Source organism: Suricata suricatta, chromosome 12 (genome assembly GCF_006229205.1).
Source record: "Suricata suricatta isolate VVHF042 chromosome 12, meerkat_22Aug2017_6uvM2_HiC, whole genome shotgun sequence".
In the NCBI taxonomy this organism is placed as follows: Eukaryota; Metazoa; Chordata; class Mammalia; order Carnivora; family Herpestidae; genus Suricata; species Suricata suricatta.
This window is the reverse complement of record NC_043711.1, coordinates 17,153,978-17,171,174: the sequence shown is the minus strand read 5'-3', so window position 1 is coordinate 17,171,174 and position 17,197 is coordinate 17,153,978.

Below are 17,197 nucleotides of genomic sequence, written 5' to 3'. Positions count from 1 at the left end.
GCAGGGAGGGGGCAGAAAGAGAGGGACACACAATCAGAAACAGGCTCCAGGCTCTGAGCTGTCAGCCCCCATGAACTGTAAGATCATGACCTGAGCTGAAGTCGGATGCTCAACCAAGTGAGCCACCCAGGCGCCCCAGAGATTAATTTAAGAAAAAAATTTTTTTATGTTTTGTTTATTTTTGATACAGAGACAGAGCATGAGAGGGGGAGGGGCAGAGAGAGAAGGAGGCACAGAACCAGAAGCAGCCTCCAGGCCCTGAGCTGTCAGCACAGAGCCCGACGCGGGGCTCAAACCCACGAACATGAGATCTGACCTGAGCCGAAGTAAGAGGCTCAACCGACTGAGCCACTCAGGCGCCCCTCCAGAGATTAATTTTTTTTTAATTTTTAAAAAAAAATTTTAAATATTTTATTTATTTTTGATACAGAGAGAGACAGAGCATGAGAGGGGGAGGGGTAGAGAGAGAAGGAGACACAAAACCGGAAGCAGGCTCCAGGCTCTGAGCTAGCTGTCAGCATAGAGCCTGACGCAGGGCTCGAACCCACGAACGTGAGATCTGACCTGAGCCGAAGCCGGAGGCTTAACCGACTGAGCCACCCAGGTGCCCCGAGAGATTAATTTTTATAAACAATAAACTTGAAGCACATATAGGGTGCCCAGGTGCCTGTTACGCATCCAACTCTTGATACTTGCTCAGGTTGTGATCTTGTCGCGGGATTGAGCCCTGGGTCTGGTGGGCTCTGTGCTGAGTATGGTGGCTGCTTGGGATTCTCTCCCTCTCTCTGCCTCTTCCCTGCTCATGCACTCTGAAAATAAATGGATAAACATTAAAAAAAAAAAAAAAAAAAAAGATCCTCTCCCCTCAAAAAAGTGAAAAGCCCATATAAAATGTTAATTTGGATATGCTGCTTTTTTTCTCAAATTTTCAGAATAAATTCTTCAATATTTGTTTCTGGGCCACATACTTGTTTTCCTTCCTTAAACCCATCTTAACCAAATTATTTGCGAGGAAAGTAACTTTATGTTACGAAAAACTTTATCCCAAGTGTCCATTCTTATAATTAGGATTTGATTTACTTGTCATGTAAGTGTCTATGATTTATACAATTGCTTTTGTTAATCATGGAGAACTTCAAACATAAAAGAGTAATTAACCCCGTTTCTGCCCATTACAACAGCTTCAACAACATCCACTCAGAGCCAATCTTCTCTTCCTCACTCCTCCCTGACTTTGCTCTTTAAATTCACTCTGAGCTGATACTTCTCTGGATTATTGCAAAAGCCAGTTGGTCTTTGGCTTAGCCTATTGCTAAATGTCTAATTAGGTAGGCCCATTCTTACTGGAGAGTTAAATGGCTCCTTGTTGCCCATAAAATTAAACTTGAACTCTAGCCCATGTGCTAAGCTATAACCCCACCTGTAGCCTATATTCATCTTATGCTCCGAAAACAGGATTCCGTTTCTAGAATGTACTCTGCCCGGTGAGCTTTGCCTCAGAGTTTGGTTGAGAGCTAGTTACCAAAGAATCTTGGGTAAGACAACTGATTAAAACCGTTTGGAGTCAGGGGCTCCTGGGTGGCTCAGTCGGTTGAGTGTCCGGCTCTTGGTTTTTGACTCTAGTCATGATCTCTCAGTTTCCTGAGATGGAGCCCAGCCTCAGGCTCTGTGCTGACGGTGCAGAGTCTGGTTAGGATTCTCTGTCTCCCCCTCTCTCTACTCCTCCTCCACTTACACTGTCTCAGAATAAATACACTAAACACAAAATAATAAACTAAACTCATATAAACTAAAAAATCAGAGACTATCAAGAGACTGCATTTCTATCAAGTTCCTGATGCCGTAGGTCCTTGGACCACTCTTTGAGAAGCTAGTCTGTGTGAAGCAACGGCTGAGGCTGCCTGGCTGATGAGCCACAGCTGTGGGCATGGGAGACAATGGGCACTGGGCACTAGAACCTGGCGGTGGCTGGATGATTCTAAAGGGGAGGGAGAGGGGCGCCTGGGTGGCTCAGCCGGTTGAGCATCTGACTTCAGCTCAGGTCATGATCTCACGGTTCGGTTTGTGAGTTCCAGCCCCGCCTCAGGCTCTGTGCTGACAGCTCAGAGCCTGGAGCCTGTTTCAGATTCTGTGTCTCCCTCTCTCTGTGCCCCTCCCCCATTCATGCTCTGTCTCTCTGTCTCAAAAATAAATAAACTATAAAAAAGATTTTCTTTTTTTAAATAAGGGGGAGGGAGAGACCATGATGGTGTCCTGGCTCCTACCTGAGGAACTGGGTAGGCCATTGGCACTTAGAGCAACAAATATAGGAGGAAAGGAAATATCTGCTTTGGGGAACTATAAAGCTGCTGGCCTATCTTCTTCATAGATGTCAGTGTCACATAGGACAGAGGGGTCCAGGAACTGTTCTGGATTAAAGGAGACTCCAGAGATCTGACAACGTATAGGATTCTGGACCAAAACAAAAAAAAAGTGCTGTAAAGGACATTTTTGGGACAATTGACAAAACTTCAGTATGGACTGTTGATTAGGTAAAAATATTGCCTCTGTTAAATTTACTGAATTTGATAATTACATAAGGATATCCTTATTCTCAGGAAATAACATAGCAGTTAAATATGATGTATAGGAGTGCCTGGCAGGCTTGATTGGTGGAGCCGACTCTTGATCTCAGGGTTATGAGTTCAAACCCCACATTGGGTGTGGAGCCTACCTTAAAAAAAAAAAAGTAAAGGATTGATGTAATTTACTTCCATATGGAATAATAAGATGCAAACGTGTATATGTAAGGGAGATTCAGAGAGGAGAAAGCAAATGGTATAAATGTGAAAAATCTATTACTTTTTTCTTTAAAAAATTTTTTTTATTATTTATTTTTGAGAGAGAGAGAGAGAGAGAGAGAGCATGAGCAGGGGAAGGTCAGAGAGAGAGAGACACAGAATCTGAAGACAGGTTCCAGGCTCTGAGCTGTCAGCACAGAGCCTGACGGAGGGCTCAAACCCACGAACTGTGAGATCATGTCCTGAGCTGAAGCCAGATGCTTAATCGACTGAGCCACCCATGTGCCCCTGACTTTTTTTTTTTTTTTTTTTTTGAGTAAATGCTATGCCCAAGGTGGGGCTTGAACTCACCACCAGGAGATCAAGAGTTGCATGCTCTATCAACTGAGCCAGCAAGGTGCCCCCAAAATTAATGACTCGATAAAGGATATAAGGGAGTTCTTTGTACCCTTTTTGGAACTTTTTCTGTAAGTATAAAATTGTTTCAGAATAAAGAATTTCAAGAGGAGAGGGCTGGGTGCTCAGCTCCTGTGATCAGAGCAGGTGTGGGCAGCTATCTAGATGCCTGGGTGGGCGGGGAATGAATCTGAGGGAACTGCTCTGGGGAAATATCCAGGCCAGTGACAGCAACGTGTCCCAAACACCCTAATGGCCCTAGACACTGGATTGAACTGGTGTAGGAGGGGTGGGTAAGTGTGGCCTGGGCCAGTGGAGGAAAGCAGCAAAAAGTGGGAGGGCAGGAAGTCAACTCTCGGGGCAGGGATGGGGACAGGGACAGGGAAGAGGAGTCCAGTCACCGGTAGGCTAGGCCGTGCCACAGGAGGGCTGGGAGATAAGGGAGAGCTCTGCAGGCCAGAGCCAACGACCTTGGTGAACAAAGGCTGCCCACTCAGGGGTCGAGGCTGCCCGAGCCACAAGGAGAGAGGAAGAAACAACGTCAGGGGCAAACGGGGTGATCTGGGGGAGTTCTCAGCCACGAGGTGACTGTGACCTGGCGGCAGTATTGGGAGTGGGGAATGACCCTGATGATTCTAAGATCTTAAGACCTTGGTTGGTCATTCGGACTTCAAGCGGTGAAGCCTGGAAGTCGTGTAAAAGTTCAGTCTAGGACTCGATGCTTGCACACTCCCAGGTCAGGGAACTCGCTCTTTCCAGGAGTTAGCCCGTTGCAGTGATGGCCAGAGCAGGTCAGCTCTTTTCCCCGGGAAAGGCAGACCGCCCGGCCTGACGCCTGCCCACACTGGCGTCCTTTGTTCTCGAATCCCGGCCCCCCCGCCCCCGCCCCCGCCCCCGCCCCCGCCCCCGCCGGGCTTGCAGCTGCGACCGCTGCCATAACCGGGAACGCCACCAGATGGCGGTAATGCCCCAGCGTACCGTCCCAGGGCTGCGCCTGCCAGCGTCTCTTCCCTGGAACCTAACTGGGAGGATCTGGGGTCTCCGCAGGAGCTCCCCGCCCCACCCTGGCTTCCAGCTGCGTTTAAGGACCTTTCGCCTGAGCTGAGTGCAGGCAAAACTGTGGCTGTTCCTTGTTCAGGCTGTAGTTGCCAATGGCCTAGTTCAAGCAAGCAAGAGCCCAAAAGTGGAAACAAAAAGGAGGGGATGGGGGGGATTATCAGTGTTTATTTGTATTCTTTTAATGATTATTTTTTAAGTAGTCTCCAAGCTCAACGTGGGGATTGAAATCACAATCCTGAGATTAAGAGTCATGAGCTCTACACCAGCCAGGCACCCCATCAGTGTAAATTTTTAATAAATACAGAAAAGTGGTCATCACGGATGAAACAGCAAATCTTTGTTGCGTTTCTTTCTTTTTTAAGATTAAAATAGTTTTAAATATTTATTTATTTATTTTGAGAGAGAGAGAGAGAGAGAGAGAGAGAGAGCGCGCGCGTGCATGAGCAAGGGAGGATTAGAGAAAGAGGGAAAGAGAAAGAATTCCAAGCAGGCTCCACACTGCCAGCACAGAGCCTAACATGGGGCTCCAACTCACAAACGGTGAGATCATGACCTGAGCCAAAATCAAGAGTCAGATGCTTAACCGACTGAGCCACCCAGGCACCCCAAGACTTTATTATTTTTAAGTAATTTCTACATCCAATGTGGGGCTTGAACTCACTACCCTGAGATCAAGAATCCTTCGCTTCACTGATTGAGCCAGCCAAACGTCCCTTTGGTTTCTTTATATTTCATTCATGGTTTATTTTGGATGGCATAGGGTGGGAATCATCTCAATCTTTTCAATGCCTAACCTCTTACCCCTTGGACGGTGCCAAGCAATTGCTAAGCCCTAATCGAGAAATAAGAAAGCCTACAGTCCAAATTCTGGCTTTATTCTCAACCTGCTGTGTGACTCTGAACAAAACACTTACCTTCTCTGGATTTTACAGGTCTCGTCTGTACAGGATGAGCCTGGGCAACACCCTCCAACCCTCCAACCCAGGACTCCTGTGCTATTCCTGCACACATGTCCTCACCTTTGCTGACCCCTCTAGGGAATGCCCTTCATTGAACACAGAACTCATTATTCTTGTAAAAATGAATAATTATTGAAATCTAAAACTCAATTGATGGATTAAGCTACAGATTAGACCCAACTGAAGAGAATCCACTGGAGAAATATGTTAAAAATTATTCAAAATAAATTATTCAGAATACAACAAGAAAGCATAGACTTATAATGCATATCAGGAGAGCCCAAAGAAGTGAAAAGAGAGAAACAGAACATAATGAGTTTTCATGGCAGCAAATTTGAGTCCCAGGAGAAAACGGTAAGCAAACAGAAGGAAGGCAAATTTTGAAGAAAGAATGCCTGATGAAAAACTTGAATCCACAAAATCAAGAAATGCATAAATCCTATGCAGAGTAAATAAGAAATCTGAAGGTGGGCAAATAATGTGGGCGGAATAGCAAGGGCACAGGGTCTTAAGTACTTGCTAAATAGAAGGCCAGAGCACTCACACAGGGGCAGCGTAGTGGCCGCTCCCCAGCGGCGAGTCAGAGACCGAAGCCTTCAGAACACTACCAACCAAGCAGAAAGTCTCTCTGAACTAGAACGATGCAGCCGGCAAAGCCACCTTACAAGAATGAGAGTAAAATAAAGAGAATTGCAAATAAACAGAAAGAACGAGTTCTGCACCAAGAGAACCGAGCTAGACAAGCTGCTAAAGGGTACATTTCTGGGCGCCTGGGTGGCTCAGTCGGTTAAGCGTCCCACTTTGTCTCAGGTCATGATCTTAACAGTTTGTGGGTTCGAGCCCTGCGTTGGGCTCTGCGCTGACATCTCAGAGCCTGAAGCCTCCTTCGGATTCTGTGTCTCCCTCTCTGCCCCTTGCCTGCTTGTGCTGTCTCTCTCCCAAAAATGAATAAACATTAAAAATAATAATAATAAAGGATACACTTCCAAAGCATGGGGAAGAATCCCAGAAAGAAGGTCAGTAACTCATGAGGGGACAGGGAGCAGGCCCCGTGGTAAACCTAACACAGATCCAAGTCCAAACAGACCCTCACTTCACTCTGGTGGGAACAAGGTAGTGGGCATTCTGGGCTCACATGTCTCCTCTAGGCTGTGTGCTCCTAGAGACCAGGGTCAGTGAATGAATAACAGACAAAGTAACTTTGAGGGTGCCCCACAGCATCCCGACACTGCCATTCAAAATCCTTTCCAGCATTTTCCAAACCTATTTGCCCATGGAGTCTTCTCATCCTGCAGAGTCTCATAGGACTTGGGTTCCTGAGCGCTGACTTGGGGGACGCTGGTTTCTCTTCTGTGGGTCCATTCTCACTGGAGTCTCTCAGAGTGGGGTTTACTCCCATTTTCTGGATGAGAACATTCTAGCTCAGCGAGGTGGGTGAGTTGCTTTTGGTTACTTGGCTAACAAACAGCAGGTTCCAAGTCCAAGGACTTTCCTGACTTTCTCCTCATTCGAGCCATGTCCTAAGATGCACACCGGTGGGCCTGCTTGCAGAGTATGCTGACTGGTGCAGAGTTGGAAGGAAAGGTTTCCAGAAGCCCCCTCCCTGGGGGCGGGGGAGCTTTGGAGCGAGTAATTGGGGCAAAGGTTCGTGTTGGGTTTCACAGGCTTCATCCCGGTAACTCCGGCTGCCACCCACACGGGGAAGCAAGGGCTCAGCCTCTGAGGCCCTCTCACCTCTGCTGCTGGTCCCACACATATCACTGTCAAGGCTTGGTCTCTGGCCACAGGAAGGTGAATGCTGACATGCAGGTTCAGTGACAGAGTTCCACGAACACCAGAGTGAGAAAGCAGCCAGGGGGCCTGTGGTCCGACTGTGCAGGGAACTGTGAGGAAAGAGGCCCACAGAAGAGGGCCTGGAAGAAAGTACCCTGAGGCCTGACTCCTTGTCCCCTTCCTGCAAGAGTCCCCCCACTAAGAAGCATAGGGCTCCTTGGATGGGTGAGAGGTTGTTTTCAGCGTCCTTTATAGCATTCTTCACCTATTTTTGGCTTCTTTTTCTGTTAGAAGTCCTTTCACACAGGACATTTCCTTCCTCCTACACAAAGAAGCCCAGGATGGTGGGAAGGGCAGGGTTGGTGTTGGCCGGCTCACTGAGGACGGGGTGAGCCGCCCCTCTTGGGCCTTCAGTTCTTTTTTTTTTTTTTAATGTTTTATTTATTTTTAATACAGAGAGAGACAGAGCATGAGAGGGGGAGGGGCAGAGAGAGAAGGAGACACAGAACCGGAAGCAGGCTCCAGGCTCTGAGCTAGCTGTTAGCACAGAGCCTGACGCGGGGCTCGAACCCACGAACCTGAGATCTGACCTGAGCCAAAGTCGGAGGCTTAACCGACTGAGCCACCCAGGCGCCCCTTGGGCCTTCAGTTCTATGTTTGGACTTCAGCTTCTTTTTGTTGTTGTTGTTAATGTTTTAAGTGTTTGTTTATTTTTTGAGAGAGACAGAGTATGAGTGGGGGAGGGGCAGAGAAAGAGGGAGACACAGAATCCGAGGCAGGATCCAGGCTCTGGGCTGTCAGCACAGAACCCAAGATGTGGTTTGAACTCACCAACTGTGAGATCGTGACCTGACCAGAAGCCGGACGCTTAACCGACTGAGCCACCAGGCGCCCCTGGGCTTTGGCTTCTTGAACTCAGAAGCCACCTCTGGACAACAGCAATGTTGCTGAATTTCCATGCATCTTAATTCCCTAATTTATGCTGGGAAGCTTTGCTTTCCCCCTCTTCCCTGGGCTCACGATGGGTCCCGAATGGTTCAGAACAAGTGGAGAACTTGGGGCCACTTGACTCAAGTTTGAAGAGTGAGAAATTCTGCCCCCCGCCCCCGCCCCTGGGTGGAGGACACCCCGCTGGGCGCAGCCTCTCTCCCTGGATCCAGCTGGATATGCACTGCACCAGCTCTTGTTTTCTTCTGGGTTCTGGTTCTAGGTGAGTTAACGCTGTGATTCAGCTGCTGTCCAGGCTCAGCAATCCTGAGCCCGGGAGACACCCTGTCTCTACCCCGCTCCATGCCCCACGCCTACTACCTGGTACCTTGAGGGTAAGGGCAGCTGGGCTGGCGGAGAGCTGTGGCTCCTCACCTGCCTGGCATTTGTCGGCACCCAAACAACTGGGTGTGCAGGGGAAGGATGACGAGCCTTGGCAGCTGCTGCGCTATCCAGCGGGGCAGGGAAGGTGGCCAGGTGGGGCTGAAACAGGGCGCGGCGACAGGCCTGGGAGCTCCGAGGCCTGCCCAGACACCTGGCTGGCCCAGGAGGCCTGGGTGTGTTGACAAGTGTGGGCTGACCCAAAGCCAGGCTACCGAGCACCTGGTGAGCCCAGTCCTTGGTGGACAACTGAGCAAATAAGGCAGCAGGGGATGGAAGCCTCCAACTGATGACCCACGAGATGCAGATAATAGGAGGTTGATTTGGGAATTAAATGACTTGATACATATAAGGAGCTTAGAACAGTTCTAGTAAGTGCTCAAAAATGCCACGTACGAGTCTGGTGGGCCCAATATGTAGGGCACAGCAGGCTCAGTGTCTGGTTCATCTCTTATCCTCCGCATAACTAAAAAACAACAGACGAGATCAAGACAGCAACAAAAATCACCTCACACCTATTTCCTCACGAAACCCTATGAGGTAGATGTCCTTATTGAGCCCACTTAGTCGATGGGTAAACAGGCACGGGGGTTGGGGGGGCTGTGACTCACGGCGAATCACCAGCTGCGGCTGACACACAGCGGGAGGTATGGAGTGGCCCCCTCAGCGGAGGACCAGGTCCATATGCCGCTCGGGTAGGGCTAGTGTCTCCTTCCTCCACCCTCTCCCAACACCCACCACCTCCAAAAAGCCTGCTGAGGCAGGTATGAGAATCTGCCTTCACAGATGGGGAAACATGGCACCGAGAAGTGAGAAGCTGACATTCTTTCCCCAGGCGGCCTCCCCCAGACTCCATCCTCACTCCAGAGCCCAGGCCCCAACCCCCCTGGGGGTCACTTAGGCCTCTTACTCCAGGAAGCCTTCCCTCCCTGACTCTCCTGATTGGGAGGGAACACTCTCATAGCACCATCACGGAAGTGCGTGGAGCCCCTTCCTTTCTGCCTGACTTTGGCGAACCACAGAGACTGGGAGTTACTTCCAGAAGGTGTTGGCCAAAGCTAGACAACCACCCAAAGAATTATTTACAGTAAACTTCATCCAACAGCTTTTACTAAGCATCTGCCAAGCATCAGACACATGGGCCTCACCACTGAGAAGCCTCCATCTGGGGTTTCCTTAACAGGTGGCTTATTTTATTTTTATTTGTTATTATTATTTTTTAACGTTTATATATTTTTGAGAGACAGAAAGACAGAGCATGAGCAGGGGAGGGGCAGAGGGAGAGGGAGACACAATCTGAAGCAGGCTCCAGGCTCTGAGCAGTCAGCACAGAGCCCAACTCAGGGCTCAAACTCATGAACCGAGGGATCATGACCTGAGCCAAAGTCAGATGCTTAACTGACTCAGCCACCCACGCCCAGACCCCCTGAGAGGATTCTTTAATAAACTTCAACTTGCTTCCTTCCGTGTGAGAGGGTCCTCACCCTCAAGGGGGTGATATGACTCTGCCAAGGTCCCTTCTGTCCTGCTCTCCTCTGTTCAGGCGGGGCTACTAGTGTAGAAAAACTATGGCGGTGTCATGTCCCCATCTGTAAAATGGGCACGCAGTGTGACGAGGGAGAGAAAATGCTCATGAAGCCACTGGGCCCAGAGTTGGCCCTCCAAACACAGCTTTATTTCTCAGCACAAATGGTAATTTCCCCTTCAAATGTAAAACTGCTCAACCTCCCAAGCAGTTTGGTCTCTGTCTGAAGGTCACAGCCAGGTCTCGATTTTGCCCTGCTGGCCTTTCCTGCCCGCTTCCTGCCTCCCATCCAGCCAACTTGTTGGGCGTTCCTCAGCAACTTGCCTGCTCAAAGCTTTTTGTCCCTGAACCTGCTGTTCCCTTGTGCAAAACGCCTTTCCCTCCCCTGCTTTGCACAGCAAACTCCTGCCCATCCTTTTCACCTGGGGCCTCCAGAGCTTTCTCAGACTCCCCTGGGCAGCATCAATCACCTCTCCCTCTGCTCCCTCTCGATGGCTTGTCCGTGTGATGATTTTCCTTAACCTAACTGCCATTTCTCTTATTCTTTTTATTTCTCTGGCTCTCTCTAGTTTTAATAGCTCACCTTAGGGAAACTGAGGTGTGTAGAAGACGTGTACTTTTTAGGGTATCAGAGCATGAGGATCCAGTTGGCCTCTTGGAACCCATGGCTCAGGCAGGGCCCTGTTTGTTGGAATGCTTAAGGTCAGACTTGATGACTCCTCCCAAAACCAGTGCCCCTGGAAGGGTCATATCCTGCCTCTAAGTACTGAGGCTCCCACTGCCCTGGGGGTGACCAAATCCCTGTGAATCCTGCCCATGCACCTGCACAGGGCAAGGCCAGACGCTTGAGTCTCTATGCCTGTGCAGAGTGAGGCCTCCATGGCCAGAAATCCACCTGAACATCTTTGGCCATCACAAGTCTTGGATCCTGGCTCTGAGCACCCAGAGGGACTCTGAGTCTTAGCTGGAAGGATTCTTTGCTCTTTAATTAGGGCTAAACATATAACCAGGTCTACCCACCCACCCAGTTTGGGATTCAGGGCAGGACATGGATCTGGCATTCTCTTTGGCTTCCAGAATCACTGACCACTCTCCTGCTCTGAATCCCACTCCTCTAGATAGAAGCTAGACCTTCACTTCTTCAGCCTTTTTACAGCTGTAGCACCACTGTGACCTGGGCTCTGCTCCATTGTTGGCAACCAAGAATCCAGATGGACACAGGCATCGTCCAGATGCAATACCTTGTTCTGGGAAGGCTCCTAGCGTTTGGAGATGAGTCAGAACAGATCATCCTAATAGGGCACCCAGGAGAAGATGACAATGAGGGGAGGTGTCCAGGGCTCTGGGAGCATCGGATGTGGAGACTCGCAGGGAGGGGTCCAGTCTTACTCATTTATTAATTGCCCTGTCCTTCTGGCAGTGAGGTGTCCTGCAAAATGAACTGGATTTAATGTCTGAGGACCGGAGATTAAGTCTGTTGAGGCATACGTTAGATGGTATCTTGGGCCAATTGCCACATCCTCAGAACCTCTGTTTTCTCATCCTCACCTTAAGGATGTGAGAAGGTTGAATAAGGCAATGTGTGTAAAAGAGCTTTGAAAGCGGTCCAGCACAACATAAATCATCATTTTCTTTTTTTAGAGTGCATTGCATGGATTCTGGCCCACTGTTGGCACCTGTAAGTTTTTTCTGAATGGACAAATAAGCAAACAAATAGATGATCAAATGGATAGCAGACACACAGGAAATGCTTAAAAATAAAACACTGGGGACCTGGGTGGCTCAGTCGGTTGAGTGTCCAACTTTTGATTTCAGGCCATAATCTCACGGTTTGTGTGATTGAGCCCCGCATCAGGCTCTGTGCAGCCTGGAGTCTGCCACTCTCTCTCTCTCTCTCTCTCAAAATAAATAAACTTCCAAAACGAACATAAAAGTAAACCGTGAACAAGAAAAGTGCCTCTTTGGGCACACATGTTATCAATGAGCCATGAACTTCACATCACTCTTTCACTTTTCACGGTAACCTTGGGAGATGATTATTACCAACTGATAGATGAGGAAACCGAGGCCCAGAGATGTAAGTAACTTGCCTAAGGTCACACCATGAGTAGGTGGCAGGGCTGGGATTCATACTCCAAGAACGTTCACTTGCTATCATCTTCTCCACATTACAGCAAATGCCCGGGCATTTCCCAACAGTTTGGCTGAAGTCCCCCAACCTTTCATTACTACATAAAAATATAACTTTAGACCATCGCTTCGATGCACCTCTTTACCTCCTGGCGCAGGGCTGCTGTTTGACTTGGTGGACCTGGGGAGCCAGCCGAGGATGACAGTTCCTGAGAAGGTGTTTCCCCGAAGGGGTCCTTGTTTCCACCTTCACTGGTGCTGGGAGTGAAGTCTTTCCAGTTCTCTGAATGTCTCCCACCAGAAATTTAGCCTCTCTGATTTTCACAGCAGGTTCCCCCCACCAATCTCTTTCTAAAGTCCCTAGAGATGGGCGGAATGCAAAGCATCACCCCTGCTATACGTAAAGAGCCCGAGGTCACAAGTCTGCACAGAAACAAAAACCCAGATCTTTGGGCTCTGAGTTCAGAACCTTCTCTACCAAATGGTTTGGCCTAAAAATTTTTTTATGTTTATTTATTTATTTGTGTTGGTGGGGGAGGGGAAGGGCAGAGAGAGCCGGAGAGAGAATCACATGCAGGCTCTGCACTGTCAGCGCAGAACCTGACACAGGGCTCGACCGCACAAATCATGAGATCATGACCCGAGCTGAAATCAAGACTCAGATGCTCAACTGACTGAGCCACCCTAGAGCCTGTTGGCCTAAGATTTGAGCCCAGAAACTGGCCGGACACAGGAAAGGTTCCTGGAACTGGAGAGGGGAACTGGCCCTGGACAAAGGGCACTCAGCAGCCTTTGCTCTATCGATTCCTCCAGGGCCCTTGCAAGGGACAGTGTATGTGTGCAGGTTAACAGCTTTGGTGCCATGTGGCGGATGGACGAGCTTGGAAGTGGAGCAGGAAAGTGGTCCCATGCTGGGATGTCCCTGAGATATAAGGAACGGAGTCTAAGTGCTTTGGACACAAAGTCTGCCAGGCCAGGGGAGCTGACGCACAGCAAAGAATCAGGGGGCTCTGGGGTAGAAAACCAGGGTCTGACCACCGTGCACACTGAGGATGCTACTTCGGGACCAGACAGTGCCTCATCCACGGGGACATTGCAGTCCGAGCGATAAACAGGAGGGATGAGAAGCCTCAGGATTTTCAAGAGATCTGGGTCAATCCTGTTTTCATTCTCTCCCCAGCTGGCTGCTTTGCACAATTTAATTTAACTGACAGGCAAAATCCTTTATTCACCAACCCTCAATCAAGGCATAACTCTTGGGGTAAGGAGGGGGATGGCGACAACAGTGAGTAAGGTGAAGCCATAGGGTGGAGGGGCTCGGGAGGGCTCTGAGTTTGGTCTTAACTGGTTAGCTTCTGGTGGGAGGGGCTGGGTTCTCCTGTTAGCCCCTTGGAATCGATCTCTTGCCTCGCACCTCTAGTGGCGTTGGCTACAGACACCCGGAAGAGTGGGGAAGAGTCTTGGTGAATTACGGCTTACCTTTAAAAACAGCATTTGAAAACCTATGTCCACACAAGGGCTTGCACATGAATGTTCACAGCAGTGTTGTTCACAATACCAAGAGCAGCTGTAGCACCCATCACAGACGAGTGGGTAACCACCATGACACACCCCCAGGATGGGACACTACTCACCAGTGAAGAGGGATGATTCCTGACACACGCGACAACACGGATGAACCTTAGAACCGGCACGCAGACTCAAAGAAGCCAAACACAAAAGACCACATACTGTATGAGTCTATGCAAATGGTCTTTCTAGAAAAGGCAAAACTTAGATACAGAAAGCAGACCAGTGGCTGCTTGGAGCTTGGACTGGGCTTGGGGCCTGACCACAGATGGGCCTGAGGGAGCTTTCTGGGGTGGTGAGAAAGCTCTAAAACTATACTGTGGAGATGGTTGCACAATTCTGTAAAGTTACTAAAACTCATCAAACATTTAAAATGGGTGAATTTTGTGGCAGGTCAATTATAGGTCAATAAGTACCTGAAGTCCTTTGCTTTTGACAAGTCCGTCCCAGAGCTCCCCTTTGTGCCAAGCTGGGAGTAGAGGGCACAGCCCCACCCCCTCCTCCTCGAAAAGGAGATGAAAGTTGGGGAAACTTGGTCTCACACAATGATTCTCAAAGTGTGGCTGCGGGCAGCCCCGGGAGGCTTGTTGGAAATACACATCTCAGGACCCGGTTCAGAACTGCTGAATCAGAGGCTCTGGTGGTGAAGTCCAGCAATTGGGGTTTGAACAACCCTCCAGGGGAGTGAGGACCATCGTCCGATGGAAGGGGAACGGACAGCAGGAAGGTCATCTATGTTGAGCACTCACCAGGAGCCGCCAGCTGACTGACAAGCCCTGAGTCACACGGTCCTCACAGCAACTGTGTGATGTCAGTGTTATTATCATCCATGTTCTATTTTGTGGACGAAGAAACCAAGCTTCAGACAGGCTGTCCGTTAATAAAGGGGCAGGGCTGGGATCTAACACTCAAGCTTCTGACTTGAAACCCGCCTGCTCCATCACCCCACAGACTTTGTGACTGTGAGCAAGTTTCATGGTTTCTGAAAGCCCAGAGAGGGGACAGGAGACTTACAATAAATACAGCCCCCTCAGGTTCTATCTTGGAACAAAGCGTGGGTACAAAGAAATAAACAAGAAGCAGAGCACTCAACATGCCCAGTATTTTTTCCTCAAGGCCGAAGCAGCCGGCTTTGTTTAAGGTTATATTGTTTACTCTCAGGGGACAAGAGGGTGGGGGAGTTTAGAACTAGCTGCCTGGACAGAAGCCCAGGAGGTCCTAGCTCAGTTCCTTGGGAGCCTGGAATGTAAAGGGCTGGGGATGCAGACGGAGGGGAACTCGGGGATCTTGCTCAGAAGGTAGGAGAGACGCTGGGGACCCGGGAGGGTGGGTCTGTGGTTTCCAGATTCACAGATGACATAACGTCTGCCGGTTCTGCAGACACCAGTCCTGCTCAGAGTGGCCTCCCAAGTGCATCAGGGCCAGAGGCCCTGGCCCAGCTTTAGCCTGCTTCCTAGGAGTTAGGCTTTGTCCTGGGGCTGCTCAGGAAACTGAGGCTGACCCGTCCGGCCTCCCTGCTTAAACCCAGCACACCCAGAACTGTGGCTGGATGCCATATGTGTCAGGGGAGGGGGTGGTGTCACTTCGTCACTTCTTTTGGTCCTTCACTACTGGCTCTTGCTGGCCTTCCCACACAAGACTCACACCCCCTGCTTTTCCCATCATGGTTACCATTGACCGCCAGCCTTGATCAAACAGAGAAACTTTTCTAGCCCAACTATTCAAACAGGAAGAGACAGGAAGGGACTTACCCTAAGTAAAGGCAGAGCCAATACTGGAATGTAGAACTCCTGGTCATGGAGCTATTTCATACTAATAATCGCTATCATTCATGTAATTTCATCATTTACCAAATACTTTCATGTGGTATCTTCCTTGACCCTCTCACTAACCCTGTGAGATGGAGGGTTTGTGACTGCTTTGATTTATAGATGAGCAGCTTGGGGTTTACAGAGTTTAACTGACTTGCTCCAGATCACCCACTGGTAAGTTGACAAAGCCAGTGCTCATGCCAGATGCTTGGGCCCCAAGTTATTTGCTTAGCTCTTCATTCTTGATGATATGAGCAAGACTCCCGAGTGCCTCGGGCTTGGGGAGGAGCCAGAGGAATCATATTAACCACAGGCTCATCAAGATCTAACTTGGAACAAAATGTGGGTATTCATCTTGCCTGTCGGCTGAACAGGATTTTCTAAATTGGGCAGGTGTGTGTGTGGGGGGGGGTGCCAGCTAATTCAGTTGGTAGAGCATGCGACTCTTGATCTCGGCATCGTAAGTTCAAGCCCCATTTGGGCATAGAGCTTCCTTAAAAAGGTAAAATAAAATAAAGTAAAATAACTAACTAAATAAATAGAGCAGATGGGTCCCTGACTTGAGCAGGGGACCTGGGGAGGAGCAGCTTCTGATGGTTGAAAATAGGGCTAGCGACCGTGACCTGCCTCCCAGGTCCACGGGCAGCCTGGAAACAGCTTTCTGCTCCTGTCCACAGTGTTCTTTCCATCAGTCTTTTCTGCATTTTGTATGTTGTGGATGACAAAACACACAAGCTGTCATGATCAACCTTATCTCCCCTCCAATCGAGCTCAAACATGGTGAGGAGGAGGAGGAGGAGGATATGATCCTTGGTTGCATTTGCCAAAGGCATACAAGGTTCTGCTACCTTTTATACATCTAGAGGGCTCACAGTTCATAATGAAGGAGCCAGGGCCAGAGTCCAGATACAGGGTGACTTCTGCATAATGTTATGCATCTCTACCATGCTTTTAAGGAAGGATGTGGAACACACCCATGGGTCTCAGGTCTGGGACAGGAGGGCACAGAACCTAGTTGCTGCTTAATGTCTTCCAGGATCTTTGCCAAGTTCTGTGGACCAGGGGCTTCCTTCCATACATAGGTTGCTAACTGTGTCTCCAGGCAGTGTTCTTCTCACCTGGGTCCCTGGAGAGCAAAACCAGGCTGCCATCTCCCTCTCTGCAGGCTAGCACCTGGACACGGGTGCCAATTGTCTGGGATTCCCCACTGACACCAGTGCTGATCTCTGGCTGGGTTCTGGGGTGATGTGTGCCAGGAAAAATGCCTGGAGGTGGCTTTCACCCAACCGGCTTGAGCAGGGAGAGGAGTGGCTTGTCATGATGAAAGAGTCAGGTGTGTGTTCTTAGCTTGGTGTCAGACTTCCTGAGCTTGCCTCCTCTGACTTAACTGCCCCCTTGTTTGAGATTAAATTAAATTAAAATTAGTTAATTTATTTATTTTATTGAGTAAATTTGTTGTGTAGCATTGTGTAAGTTGAAGGTATGCAATGTGTTATTTTGATACATTTATATGTCATAATATGATTGCCCACTGCAGAGCAAGGCAGAAGGACCCACAGGGACCGCTCAGCTGAATGCAAGCAGGCTCATTAAGGGACCTACCTCGAAATAGCCAGAGACCCTAACTGACCGATTACAGCCAGGCACAGTTCCTAAGACTTCCACAAAGGGAAACTTCCACAGGTCTCCACACTTCCTCACTCACCCTGTAACTGTGGCCCCTCACCACGCCTCCTTGTAGTCAGTCTCTCTTTCGCTGCGCTGCCCGCTGCTCCATTGTGTTGTGGTTAGTATACTTCTATCTCTTTGGTTCTGCCTTGGGTGAAT